General features: G+C 48.6%; 1 protein-coding gene across 5 annotated transcripts in view; it reads left to right on the top strand.

Annotated features, from left to right (window-relative positions):
• KLC1 (kinesin light chain 1) overlaps nucleotides 1-13,990 on the top strand; it is a 377,498-nt gene that overhangs the window by 123,868 nt on the left and 239,640 nt on the right. The window lies entirely within an intron of this gene.

Below are 13,990 nucleotides of genomic sequence, written 5' to 3'. Positions count from 1 at the left end.
ATGTAAGGGCCAGGGGCAGGGTTCCCAGGGTACACCCCGTTGTGCTTGGTTCAATAGCCATTGCAGGAAATAAAGAGCTACTCTTATTCAGAGTCTGAAAGTTGCCAATAGACATTTAATTTGCAAAGCCCTGAAGGATTATAAAATTGCACTTTCCCAGGCTAAGTTACAATGGGAACAAGATCTATGGGAGGACTTGGTCAAAGCGGTTAGGGCTAGGGATAATAAGTCTTTATGGAGGATATTGGCTCATGGTAATCGTAACAAAGTCACTAGTATTGATTACAGTCTTCAAGCCCATACCTGGGTGGACCACTTTTTTAAAATCTAAGCAGCCAAGCCTTTTAATACGAACAAAGAACCGGAATATGTTACTCTCCGTCCTGGAGGAAGTACTACTCCCTTGACTTTTGAGTTTAAGGACATTGTGGAGGCCATCAGGGCCCTTCCACCTCATTAAGGCGCCCGGCCCTGACTCTGTCCCGGGGGACATATTCATGGCTGAACCCTTGATATGGGCTGCATACTTCCAGCTTTTCGTTCTTTGTTGGAAGGTGGCCCTATCCTTGTGTCTCGGCATTCAGCCAAGATCAAGATCAGCCAAAAAAAGATGACTTTGGTAACTATAGGCACATCAGCCTTATTGATACCTCCCAGAAAGTTTTTTCCACCTCATTTTGGTGAAGTTAACAGTTTGGGCTGAGAAAAATTCCATCTTTTCTGAATTTCAAGCAAGCTTCAGAAGCAGGGTAAGCATGGTGGATCAAACTATCTGCTTCTGCTGCCTCTACTGAAAAACGGTATTTCTTGACAAAGGCAACACTTGTATGTGCTCTTTGTCGACTTAAGGTCAGCCCTGGACTTGATCCAGAGAGTCAAGTTTTGGGAGCTTCTGAAGGAGATTGGTGTCTGTCATAAGACTTCACGCACACAACCTGGCTAGGGTCAAGTATGGCAATAATGTTGATCTTACCGACCCGTTTAATATAGGCTGTGGTGCTCGCCAGGACTCTGTGCTGGCCCCCACCTTGTTTTTGCTTTTTATTAATGACCTTGTCCGCACACTTGATTTCACAGGCAGTGTTGCTCCCATAGTGGACCCCCATAAAGTTGCAACGCTGTTGTTTGCAGATGACCCGCTGTTGAGATCTAAAACTCCGCATGGTCTGCAGGTAGTCGATCGTTTTTTGAGCTTTTCCATTGCTCAGGCCTTGTGATTAATATCAATAAAACCACATTTATGACGTTTAACCCCTACAAATCTTCCTGGGCTAAGATCACCGTGCAGGGCGCCCCACTCGAGCAAGTGCAGGAGTTTGCTTATCTGGGAGTGTGTCTAAATCATAAAATAAAATGCTCTACGCACATCAGCCAGTGTTCATCGAAATTTCAATCTGTAACAGGGATGATGTCTAAAATGTGCAGGAGGGCCCATACGAGCTCTCTTGCTCCAGTGGTTGAGATTTATAACTTAAAAGCCAAAAGCTCAGTGATTTATGGTGCTGAACTGTAGAAAATAGGTTTGTGCAGAATGCTTTTAATCTCCTGCAGAGTGCCCCTCGCCTTCCTCAGCTTTTAGACCTGGGCCTTTACCCAATTAAATGCACCATCTAGAGGAACTGAGCTTCGGTCAAGGCACTCAAGGAATTTCCGTTGAGAAGTTCCCCTGACTTGCCTTTAAGTGTTCCCTGCATGAATTGGGTTTGTCTTCTTTTTGGGCTCTCTAGGCTCAGCTAAGACAGTACCTCGCCAATTGATAAAAGCTTTTGTATAAAAGAGCACCTTTGGCTGATGGAACTAAAACTCTATTTAGTCAGGGAGTTTAACAGATTTATTATTGGACATAAAGATCAGTTCTGTTAATGAACTGTTTTTTGACATTCTCCCTGGTGCCACTCCATTACAACTTTTTTTTAAATGGAGGTATGGGGTTCTTCCGCACAAAGTGGGGTGTTTAGTATTGGAGTTCGAGTAAGTGTCACTCCTGTCCTGCAACAGAAGAAACTCTCCATCATTTTGCCTTTTTTTTGTCCCACGTATTCTAGGCCATGCAAACAGTAACTGAAACTATTGTGTAGCCTTTTGGGTTTTAGGCAATATGCACCCGTGCTGCGCATTGTACGCTTTGACACAGGAGAGGTGATTGTGGTCGCAGTGACCACATTTTTGCACGCTGACTGGCTCCTCCACATATGCGGAATCCAGCATTGTAGTCCTTAACATGGCTGTTGCAGCCTTTCTTATTGTCTTATTTATATGGTACCTTTTGACCGTATGTTTAAAGGCCCTTCTTGCTCTTTTTGTAGTTAGCTTTACGACTTGCATTCTGTTTCTGTATGCGTTAATTTATGCTATTGTATGACATAGTGTGAGCCATGGTTAGCTCCTTGTTTTAGTCTCACATTAATGACTTTATTACATAGTTACCTTTATATTTGTATTTTAATGTATGATGTTTTATGGATTTTGATATTCCAAAATAAACGATGATGTTTTTTTTATAAAACTCACCAGAAGGAATACTCATAGGTACCTGCGACTGTCGCAGGAGTACTAAGCTAATGTGTCAGTATTTCGCAGACAGAACTCTACCCAGCTCATATTTTGGTTCGGCAACGTAACATTCAAAAGCGACGTAACATTCAAAAGCGAATGTTCGCATAACTCAGTGCAATAGAGCAGCACAAGGAGTCATGAATTAGTTATTTGATTTAAAGCCAAGTCATTTGCTGACACTTAAAACGGAAAATGACGCATGACCTGCATTCCAGACATGCATAAGGCTCTAGCTGACTTACACTATTAAATGGTTTTCCATGGTTTAGGAGTAATTTGCCATATAATAAAACGACCAAGCTGTAAGATTTTGACCAGAATACGTAACCCAAGTTGATTAGGAACTGCGAGGAAGGTTTTTTATTTTATTTTTTAAAATGAGGGCAGTTGTTTTCGCAGGGCAGATTTTGAACTGCAAAGTGCAATAGCAAGAATATCTTTTTTTTATTTATTTTTTATAAATATTTGTTTTTATTTATTTAGGGTTAAAGAAACAATTAAACACATAATAATAACAAGTAATACCAATACAAATACCGACAACCCGACACCATCTACAGGATGTAACACCTGTCACATCCGACTTGATCGTCTTTCCAGTCTTAATGTTTTTGAAAGGCACGGCGGGTTCCATGTGATTGGGATAGGGGTTAAGGTTTAGGCGTGCTCCGATCTCAAGAGCGTAGGATCTGCAGACCCCCGCTACCACATTGCCCAATAAAGTCCGGTTTCTTTTTCATACTACCCCAGTGGGCTTGGTCCTTCCTTTGTTATAAAGCAGGGACTGAATCTAGATGCGCCACTTTCCATCAGCTACGGGGTTCCTCCAGATAATTCTGGGAAAATCTAATCTCATAGGTTAATCAAATGTTCAGTAAACTCCCCCAACTCCCCCATACTCTGTCGTATTTGTCTGGGCACCCCCTCACCTCATATACAAGTTTTTCACATCTTGCACACCAGTCCATACCTCGTCTCCATTTGGCGAGGGTCGGAGCTTTTACGGCCTTCCATTCTGACATGATGTCTCTCTTCGCCACCAAGCAGGCCACCCCCAGGAAGGTTCGATTCGCTCTGTTAAGCCCCATCTCGCCCATGGCCCCCAACAAAACTGGAATCTGAGATATCTCTATCTCAGCCTGTAGGATCTCGGAGATCTCCCCCAGGACCGACCCCCAGTATGACTCTATAATTGGGCAGGTCCAAATCATATGGAAGAAGTCGGCCCCTGGTTGAAAGCAACAGTGGCATTCGTCTGTGGGGCGGAGATTGGCTTGGTGGAGCCTTTTAGGTGTAAGGTAAGCTGAGTGTAGGTAGAGGGTTTGTAGCTGCTGGAATCGTGTAGATATGGCCAGATTCCAGGGGGGCTATCAAAGCTTCTCTCCAATCTAAGTCTTCTATGGGGCCTACCCAACCCTCCCATTTCTGGCGTAGCTTGTCAAGGGGGGGAGTTGCATTTGTAAGGATGGTTCGGTAAATCTGGGAGATCCCTCCTTTGTTTAGGTGTCCCATCATGACCTTCGCCTCGAGTGGGCTGTGTTCTGGGACGCTATCCCCGGGATGTAGGAGTACTAGCAAGGCATGCCTAAGTTGCAGATACTTATGAAATTGGGTCTTGTTTAAAGAGTGCGTTTTCTGAAGCTCCTCGAAGGACCGTATTTGTGACTCCCCCCCCAAATGTCACCCAGTGTAGATATTCCTATAGTGTCCCATTTCTGGAATCCCTCTAGCGTGGAAACTTCCCTCAACCATCTCCCCTGCCAAAGAGGTGTCTGTTGAGTTAGTCGGGGCCACCACCCTGTGGTCTTCTGTGCCGCTCGCCACCCCGTCAATACCAGCCTAGTAACTTCAGGGGTGGTCTGTGGGATCGCTCCTCCGTATAGAGCATCGAAAATTCCACCGTTTCCCAACGTCTGGAGCTCTAGTCTATATGCAGGATCCGTCCAGCCTCCCGACAGCCAGTCGTTGATCACTTGCAGGCGCATGGCCAGGTAGTAGAAATAAATGTTGGACATTCCCATACCCCCTTCACTTATGTCCCTTTGACATGTAGCAAGGGATAGCTTAGATCGGGAGCCGTGCCATCGGAAGTGGCGTGCAGTCGACTCGATGCCGTTAAACCACTTCCGGGGGATTGGGTATGGGAAGTTTTGCAATTGGTATAGGAAGCTGGGGAGTATCATCATTTTGTATAATGCATTTCTACCCAGTGTATTGAGTGGTAGGTCCCGCCAGCGCTGAAGGTCTTTTTTAGTCTTCTTAAGAAGTGGTGCGATGTTAAGTTCCCATGTCAGTTCGGGGAGCAGAGTTATGTGGACTCCTAGATACTTGAAGCTGTTCCGACGGATTGGAATGCTCTCCTGCCAGTCTATGCAGTCTCTAGAGGGGTGTAAGGGGATCAGCAGGGATTTACTGGGATTCAGAGTTAGGCCCGAGGCCTGCGAGAAGAGGTCCAGGAGTTCTAAGACACGAGGGCCACTCGTTGCTGGGTTGGAGAGGTAAATGAGTACGTCATCCGCGTACATTGCTACTCGGTCTTCTGGGCTTGTGGGCCACACCCAGCCCGTTATCAGCAGGTCCTCTCTCAACAGTTTGGCCAGTGGCTCAATCGCTAGGGCGAAGAGCAGCGGCGACAACGGACATCCCTGACGGGTTCCGCAACAGATAGGGAATGGATCAGAGGCCACCCCGTTTACCTGAACCCGGGCGGTTGGGTTGGAGTAAAGCAATTTTACAAGGCCTCGAAACTTGGGACCAAATTCGTTCCTTCTTAAGACTTCTCCTAGATATGACCAGTCCACTGTATCGAAAGCTTTTTCAAAGTCTATTAGGAGTAGAGCAAGAGGGGATCCAGCCAGGGTGCCGCGTTGAGCCAGTGCGACTTGCAGTCTCCTAATTCAATGTCTGGTGCTGCGGTAGGGCATAAAGCCACATTGATCCGGGTGTACCAGTGTGGGGAGCACCGTTTTCAGTCTTGTAGCAAGTAAAGTTGATAGTACCTTAATCTCCGCGTTCAGTAAGGAAATTGGTCTATAGGCCGAGAGATCTCGTGAGGGTGGTTGAGTCTTTGGGATCACCACTATTGTGTCTTGGTCTATCCCAGCGGGGAAGCGGCCGGTCTTCTCTGCCTCGTTAAACATATTAAGTAGGTGGGGGCCTAAGATGTCCCCACATCTTTTGTAGAGCTCAGCCGGAAACCCGTCCGGTCCGGGTGTTTTACCTGACGTCAGACCAGCAATAGCTGTCGTGATTTCGGTCAAATTTATGGCTTCATCCAGGAGCATCCTAGTTGTATGCAGGATGCTAGGGAGAGTGATGTCGTTCAGGAGAGGGGACTCCCTTTCAATAAGAGGGTGATAACGCACCGCGTATAAGTGAGCATAATAAGACGCAAAGCTCCTCGCAATCCCACTAGGGGTTCTTGCGACCAAACCTGCCTCATCCACGACCTCGGGGACAACTCTATTGGCTAGTGGGCGCGTGGCCAACCAGTGAAGGAGTTTGCCGTTTTTATCACCCCATCCATACATGCGCGCCGCCGATGCCCTCCAAGCATGTTTTGCGGCCTCGAGTACCAATTGCTTAATTTCCTCCCTGATTGCCGTTAGGCGTCTCAGAGCTGAGGCTGATGCGGCAGTGGTCGTGGAGCGTTCCAGCGCAAGGGCTCTGGTCTCAAGGGCTGTCACCTGCCGGTCCCGAGCCCTCTCACGGGCGCGAACGCGATGCTTCGCGTAGCCTCTAAGTGTGGCTTTGCACGCCGCCCAAATCGTGCCGGGGGACTGAACGGACCCCAGGTTATGAGCGAAATATTGGGTAAGGTGGTCCCTTATTTCACGGGTGTAATCATCGTCCTGTAGATACCATGCGTTCATGCGCCACGTGGGGAGATGATTGGGGGGTACGCTCTCCAGTCGGATGCGGATTGGGGAGTGGTCTGAGACTCCTCGGGCCAATATCTCAGCACCGGTGACTCTAGAGATGTCCATGGCAGGCATAAACACCAGATCAATTCTTGCCTGAGAGTGGTGTGCTGCCGAGGTGTGAGTGTACTGTCGTGCCCTGGGGTGCCATGTCCTCCATGCTTCACACAGTCCTAACTTTATCATCCATCCGCTCAAGATGGATGCCCTCCCTGCCCGGGTCGAGGAGACAGGTCCGGATACGTCTAGTTTGGGGTCTAAGACTGAATTAAAATCTCCCCCTATGAGTGTGAGTCCCTGTGGGAGGGAAATGAGCGTCCGGTGTAGATTTGGTAAAAAGGTGTCGAAGCCGGCTGGGGGAGCGTATGCACTTACAAAGTTAACCGTTGAACCTTGTAATGAACCGGTCACCGTTACGAATCTACTTTGAGGGTCCGATGTAGTGGAGGTAGTTACTACTGGCAGTGAGCGGTGGAATAGGATGGCCACCCCTCTGGAACCCCTTGCAAAGCCTGCATGAAAAACCTTGTCAAAACCTCCCCGAGCCAGGATGGGGCATTTGGTGCCAAGTAGGTGAGTCTCCTGTAGAAGGACCACTGTGGGTGCGTATCTGCGCAACGTGCTAAAGACTGCGGATCTTTTGATTTAACATTCCAAGATAAGATCTGTGTCAGTGGAGAATCCACTTGTGCCATATCGGTGCGTTGGGTAATCAAGGACTCGATTTGGGACCCAGGGACTGACATATTGATTGAGAGGGATCTATACGATAGATGTCGGTGCTGTTTCGGTAACTTATCCTAACCACTACACTAAGCCCTAACGTGAGCTTTAAACACCCCAACTTCCCCCCACCCCATACTTCTACCCTTGAAGCATCTGTCGCCCTAAAGCCCAACCGGGGCAATACAGCCATGTAGACTGCTTCTGTGTGGAGTGGTGGACCCCTCCTGCATATCGGATCAATTGCAATTAACTTGGTAGGGAACCTTCACCCTTGGTAAGGCCAGTGGGGTGTACAGCAGGGTGACAACCCCTGCGCACCCCTGTTCCATCAGCGTGGAGTGGTACCTGGCGCCTCCGGCAGGTCCCGACGAGCTGGAGTCCAGCGTGTGTGGGCTCTCCATCAACCAAGGTCGGGGGACTGGCTCAGGCGATCATTTATCTGCTCCTCTCCCACAGTCCGATCCTCCGGGCCGTCGGTCGGATCCCCCCCCGGCGGGGGATCTCGGGTCACGCAGGATTCCTCTTCTGTTCGGCTGCTGGGACTTCTGAGTCTACCACGCCTGGATCTGGTACGCCTCCGACCCCTTCTCGCGTCCGCATGTATACTCGGGCGCATCCCCTTGGGTTCCTTAGGCGGACCAGTTGGGCCCTTGCGACATCTCAAGCCCTCTTCCGTCAGCCAGTCCCATGCCTCCTCGGGCGATTCGAAGAAATGTGCTTTATCAGCCAGGATCACCTTCAAACGAGCCGGGAAGAGGAGCATATGTGAGAGTTGCATAGCTCTCCGCTTCTGCTTCACTTGCTCATATGATCGACGTTTGGCTTGGACTTCACATGTGTAGTCCGGGAATATGAAGATTTTCTGATTGTCCCAAAGGAGGTTGGGGAGCGTCTAGCTTCCCTGAGGATGGCATCACGGTCTTTAAAGTTGAAGAAGCGCGCAATCAGGGGTCGGCGGGGGCCTCGGGCCAGGGCCCTGTGCGCTCGCTCTATCGCAAACCATGATGAGAGAGAGTTCTCTGGCATCCAGGATTTGATCCATTCTTCCAGGAATTCGGCGGCCTTGCCATCCTCAGCTCCTTCGGGCACGCCAACGACGCGCAGGTTGTTGCGCCTGGAGCGGTTCTCAGCATCCTCAGCTCTGCGATGGAGTTCTCCGGTCCGCGTTTGCAGGTGGGCCACCTTGGATCTTAGATCAGCTAGGTCGTCCTCGGTTTGCGAAACACGGGTATCCACCTCTGTTATTCGGCCCACCGCATTTCTGAGGTCTTGCCTCACGAGGCCCATCACTTCTCTCACCTCTCCTCCAATTTTGGATTCCACTGCTCGTTGTGAGGTTTGGATCGCAAGCAGGATAGCGTTGACTCCCTCTGCGGCCTGATCAGTGGGTGGGGCGTCTCCTCCAGTTCGAGGAGCCGCCGGCGTGGTGAACTGGTCAATTTTCTGCTGGGATGGATGTGCTTGCTTGGGGGCTCTGTCCTTCCCCATTGTGTCGGTGCTTGCGGAGCAGGCACAGTTACGCCCCCGTTAAAGTGGGGTCCGGTCGCGGTTAGGATCTCGTGTCCCTTCTATCTGAGGCAGCTGTGAGTCCAGTTGACCACAGCGGGGGTGCAACCTCATCCGACGGGGGGCTACTGGACGGGCGACATCTCCGAGAGGGCTCCAGGGTCTCCAGTCAGTCCACAAGAGGATTGGAGTTAGCTGCGCTGTCACATGGCGAGTCCCAGACCAAGATGGTCGGCGGGGGGCCTCTCCCTACACCGGTTGCAAGCCGGGGGGGGTTGATAAACCATTGGACCTCACAGGTACCCCAGTCCCACTTCTGACGTCTCCGCTATTGACTCTGCATCTTCCGTGGGAACCACCTCAAGGCCTGTCTGGTGTGATTGGTGCCTCAGTGGGCACAAATCAGTGGGCAACCCCCTCCAGCGCCCGGGCCCCGGTCGCCTCTGACTCCTGCGATTCCCCACTCCTCTCCGTTGGTCTCTCTTGGGCAGAGTCTCTCTTATTTCTAGGCCAGTTTAAAACCCTATTTCACTCCTCACTTTATGTCCATGTATTCTGGCTGCTCAGTCTGTTCGTCTGGTGTAATGACGCGAGTCCGGCTCGGGTGCCCCAAATTGCAGGCGCCGATCCGGTAGCTTCTACGGGTGGGCGGGCACCTCTCCTCTCGGCCCGTGCCCGATCGGACCCGCAACGCCGCCCAGCAAGATCTTTTTTTTAGTCCCCCCCGAGGCTCCAGCCCCAGGGATGTGTGCCTCTCTTGTCTTTCCTTTCACTCGCTCTGCCCAACTCGGGCCACGGGCACCCTGCGCCGTGCCCTAGGTCCCGGGACCCCGGCTGTCTTCAGGCGGGCCGGCCGCAGAGTCTCGCAGCGCCGGCCCCGCCCCTCTTCTGCTTGGCCGCGAACCGCCGCGGCTCCCCCAGGCACGCCGAGGGGAAAAAGCACCTCCTGCCGCGATCCCCGCGGCCCCAGGAGACCCGGCCCAGCGGCGTCTGGTCGCGACCCATGCCCCAGCCCGGGGCGTCCGTTGACCCCCTCTGAAGTGCAGTTCAGCGCTCGGGGTCGCTCCTCTCTCGGCGCCTCTCTGGCCTCCCGGAGCCCCGGGCTCAGATCCACGGGAGCCGGGAGGCACCTAGGCAGCCCCCACACCACGGTTGAGGATTTTAAGGGTCGATTATGGTGGCAGGTTCCGAACGGATGACGGAGGGGTCCCGAGCACTCTTAGTGCGACCGCCATCTTGACGTCCGTGGCCACGCCCCCAGCAAGAATATCTTAAATATGATTTCTTCATGTGTAAGGTCTGTTTGATGTTAATCACATTTCATTTACATCATTGGTTGTGCTTTTCTCATGTTATGAAGGGTGCATATCGTTTGCTGGCTAATAAAAATAGCTGAGCAAAGTAATTCAAACAGCCCCCCAATTCCTTCTGTTGTGGACTTCCGGTTACCACGCGAACGGGCAAGATTTGCACTACAAACAAGCATTTGCACTGCAATAGATCTCACATTTGTGAGTGTTAGAGCTATTTGTGTTGTAAATTTTAATGTCTTTTATCTGTGTGTTTTTGGTTTGGAGTGTAGTTGGTCTATGCCAGGTGCCACAGCAAACCCTCCCCCTTGGCCTGTTGCTGCAGGGGAGAGGACAAAACAAGGCTGCCATCTTGAGAGTATTTTTGCCTCATTTCTACTGACTGGTTGTGATATTATGCACAGTAGTCCAGAGGGTGATGGGGAAGCGCTCTGTGCCTGTGACAGCAACTAAGGGCGGTGTTCAAGGTGGGGCCTCTTCAGACAGGAAGCAGTGATATTTGAGCACTGTTTTAGAAAGCACTTCCGTAAGTGACATCTGCTGGGTCACAGTAGCTGTGAAGGGACTGTCAAAGCCATGACACCAGTGAATTCTGAGAGGAGGAAGTGATGGGGTTTTGCTCCACTTTTGTGCCCTATGATACGCTGTTCATCTGACTCTGGCACCCTTGTGTTAGCTTCTTTGCGTTACAAGGTTAGGAAACTGGCTGCCTCTACTACATGAACTCTATTTGAAGAGTCCCAATTTTATCCAAAAGCTAGATGTTTTTTGCTATCAAGCTTGAGTGCTTTGAGAGACAACATCTTTTGCCATCTTCTTGCCTAGAACTAACCTATGTGCTTGGTTGGTGACCCTCTGGAGGTTATCAAGAGCACTAATATTGCCTAGTGTTAAGCTCTACTCAAGTTAGTTGGTTAATGCACCCACTGCAGAGGTCTTGACAGAACGAGAATGTCACAGATTACAATCCTGACATAGCGTTTTCATCCCTTCATCTCTGCAAGATCAATGCAAATGAATTATAGCGATTTTGTTAAGAATGACACCTGCTTTGCAGTGCTATGAAATGGCAGAACCTGTATTACCAAGCGCTATATAAAAAAAAAAAAGAGTTATTCCCAGACTGCCCCAACACTTATCAGAGAAAGAACCCTAGGGGAGAGGATGTGGTGTAAGGGTCAGAACTGCTGACTTTGGAGCTGGGGAACAAGGTTCGACTCAGCGCCGGCTCAACATCCTATGATTCTGGGCAAGTTACTTAAACTCCCCTTGCTACCAAAAAAGAATGTGTTCTTGTGTAATGTAACCAGCGCTTATGTAAAGCAAGAGTACTTTTGTTTAGAGTTCGCACTATATAAAACTGCAAAATAAATAAAGCACTCAAACACCTTTGTGTCGGGTTTGCACTACATAAAACTGCAACAAAAAAAAAGACCCCACAGACATCACAAAGAAACAGCAAGATGGCCAAAAACAAGGAAGAAGCAACATACAGCGACGCGGTGAGGCAAAAGAAAAAAAATAGTGCACCACACTACGGTATGTCGCTGATCGTGCATTAATCTCTGTAACAGGGTCATTCTCCAAGGTGGTAACAAACCAGCCTCAAGGCAGGAGAATCTTACATCATTTACCAACCACATCAAGGGATTTTTGAAAGACAGGCCCAGGAACCAATGGCGTGGTTAAACAGTGAATGGCGTGGTTAAAGCCCACAGAATAAATTACACAATGACTAGAAGAGTAGCGCTTGCATGCTGCTATGTTCGACCTAGAAAGGGGAATTCAGAGCGTTTGTAAACTGTGTCCCTTTTAAGCTTAACTCGGAAAATAAAGAGAAATTCCTGCCACTGCTAACACAGCCTCTGCATTTTTTCAAAGGAATCCATAGCACAGCATGACCTGGCCAGGCTTTCATTGCTCATTTTAGTGTTTCAAACCAGACAGTGTTTTCAGTGGTGGTGGGGTGCAGAAAATATGTTCAATTACTTATTTGAGGCGAAAATTTGGCCATGTTTGCAAATTACAAAGCCTTTATGGTGACAGAACAAAATTCATCTGCAAATCTGAATTGCGGGTACACAAATTCGAAACACTGTTTTATTTTTGTTTTTTAATAATTTAGAGGTTTTGCAAACACTGCTTTCTTATTAATGCCCTTTGCATAGGGAATGTGGTAGAGTCGATAGTACAATTGAGGAGCTTGATTTGGTTAATAGACTGTCTTGTCTGGTGTTGCTTGGCCCACCACTAATCTTCAACAAAATCATCATATAACATTTAGAAAGAGGGTGGAAAAGCCATGGAAGTGGAGATTCTTCCTGGGTTTCTGTGGCATATACTGCGTGTTGGAAGACCTTGCTTGCCTCAAGCACATCCATTCAGATTCAAATATATAGGAATAATTACACAGGTACATGACTGCCATTTATGCTGAGTGTCGGTGAATTCTAGAATTTTTTTAATCTGCGTCAGCATATTCTGAGAGGTGGGCCTTATTGGGGTAACTACCTGACTGCTGTGTATTGACCATTTTGTGGTACCTCAAACATTTTTGACCTGTAGCTTAATTCAACTGCACTTAAAGTATTCTTGGCCTGAGCGATGCGCAGCTTATTTTTCAGCCCCTCATTCACTACTGAAGACCCTCTCTCTCCCTCTTGAAGAAGTGGTATTGCCCATTCCACACTTGCTGTTTGTCTTTGGCCCCCTATTGTTCCAACTAAGTCTGATGGCAGCAGGACTTGAGATTTATTCCTGCCACCTCCCTCTTCAATTTCCCAAGAAAAGGAATCACTAAATGGACTCAGTTCCTCCCCTTAACTCTCTTTCATGGTTTGAATTCCTCCCAACACAGGTAACATGTTCTGCCTGTCCTATTGTACCCTGGTCGTTAAAGATACCTACCTATGCCAAAATAAGTCTATAGGCCAGTGACAGATCCCATTACCTATTGATGAAGGACTAAACCAGGCAAGCTGCTTACTGACTAAGGGTCCCCTCCTGAGTGCTCAGTCGCCCCACACGTTAAAAAAATTGCTTCCAGAATTCTTCTGTTATCTTGGGAAAATTATGGATGATGCTGCCAATCGAGCCCTAACTTTCGCTCTGTACAGTGGCTTTTAAATTATCTGCTGAAACCACAACTATATATATTTTTTTTTTTTTAATAAATTATTTTTTAAATTGATTTTTTTTTTTTTACACTCTGCTTGAGTCTGTGTCCCAGGACACTGACTTAAGCAGAGTGCATTTTACACAAGAGGCTGGCAGATTTAACACTCAGTTCAACATTCATTCTGATAACTGCATACTTTAAAACCTTCAGGGCTCAGGTTCATGACAATGACTCCACAATAGTGCCTTTATTTTCTGATGTTTTCCTGGCCATACCCTAGTAATGTAAACTACCTTTTCCAGGTGTGAGCAGTGATCCATGCCCGATAACCAGTCGATGACCCTGGGAGGGTGGGGGATGCTGGTCTTTAGTCCCTCTGTTTATGCGCAGTATCCCAATTAATCAGGAGAAGACCCATCCCCACTAATGTGCAGGAGCCCCAGGAGCCTCCCACCGCCTCCTAAAGTCCTAAGATTGCTGTTTTTGGACTAAGCTCAAGAAGCCAGTGCAAGAGTACTGTTAAGGGTACGCAGAATGCATCCACGGGTGTCCTTGTATCTTAGAGTATTCCAACATCATTTGCTTGTAGCTCCAAGAGGAGACTGGCTTTTCCCCATTTTCAACAGTCTCTGGGTTATTTATAGATAAGACCTACGTTCTTGAAACTAGTATTCACACCCATGACCCCACCTAAGCTACCAATCGAACAGCAAACCATCATTGCTCTATGCCACCCCCAAAAAACATCTGTTGCTTTCTTATTCCGAGGTCTATGGCAGTGGTCACAGTAAAAAAGTAATTTATGAAACTCGTTCATTTGCACCCAGATGAGACCCTTCATTTAACTGCTCAGA

This window comes from Pleurodeles waltl, chromosome 9, assembly GCF_031143425.1.
Source record: "Pleurodeles waltl isolate 20211129_DDA chromosome 9, aPleWal1.hap1.20221129, whole genome shotgun sequence".
NCBI classification, from domain to species: Eukaryota; Metazoa; Chordata; class Amphibia; order Caudata; family Salamandridae; genus Pleurodeles; species Pleurodeles waltl.
The sequence above is the reverse complement of the archived record's forward strand: the minus strand, read 5'-3'. Positions and strand labels throughout refer to the sequence as shown.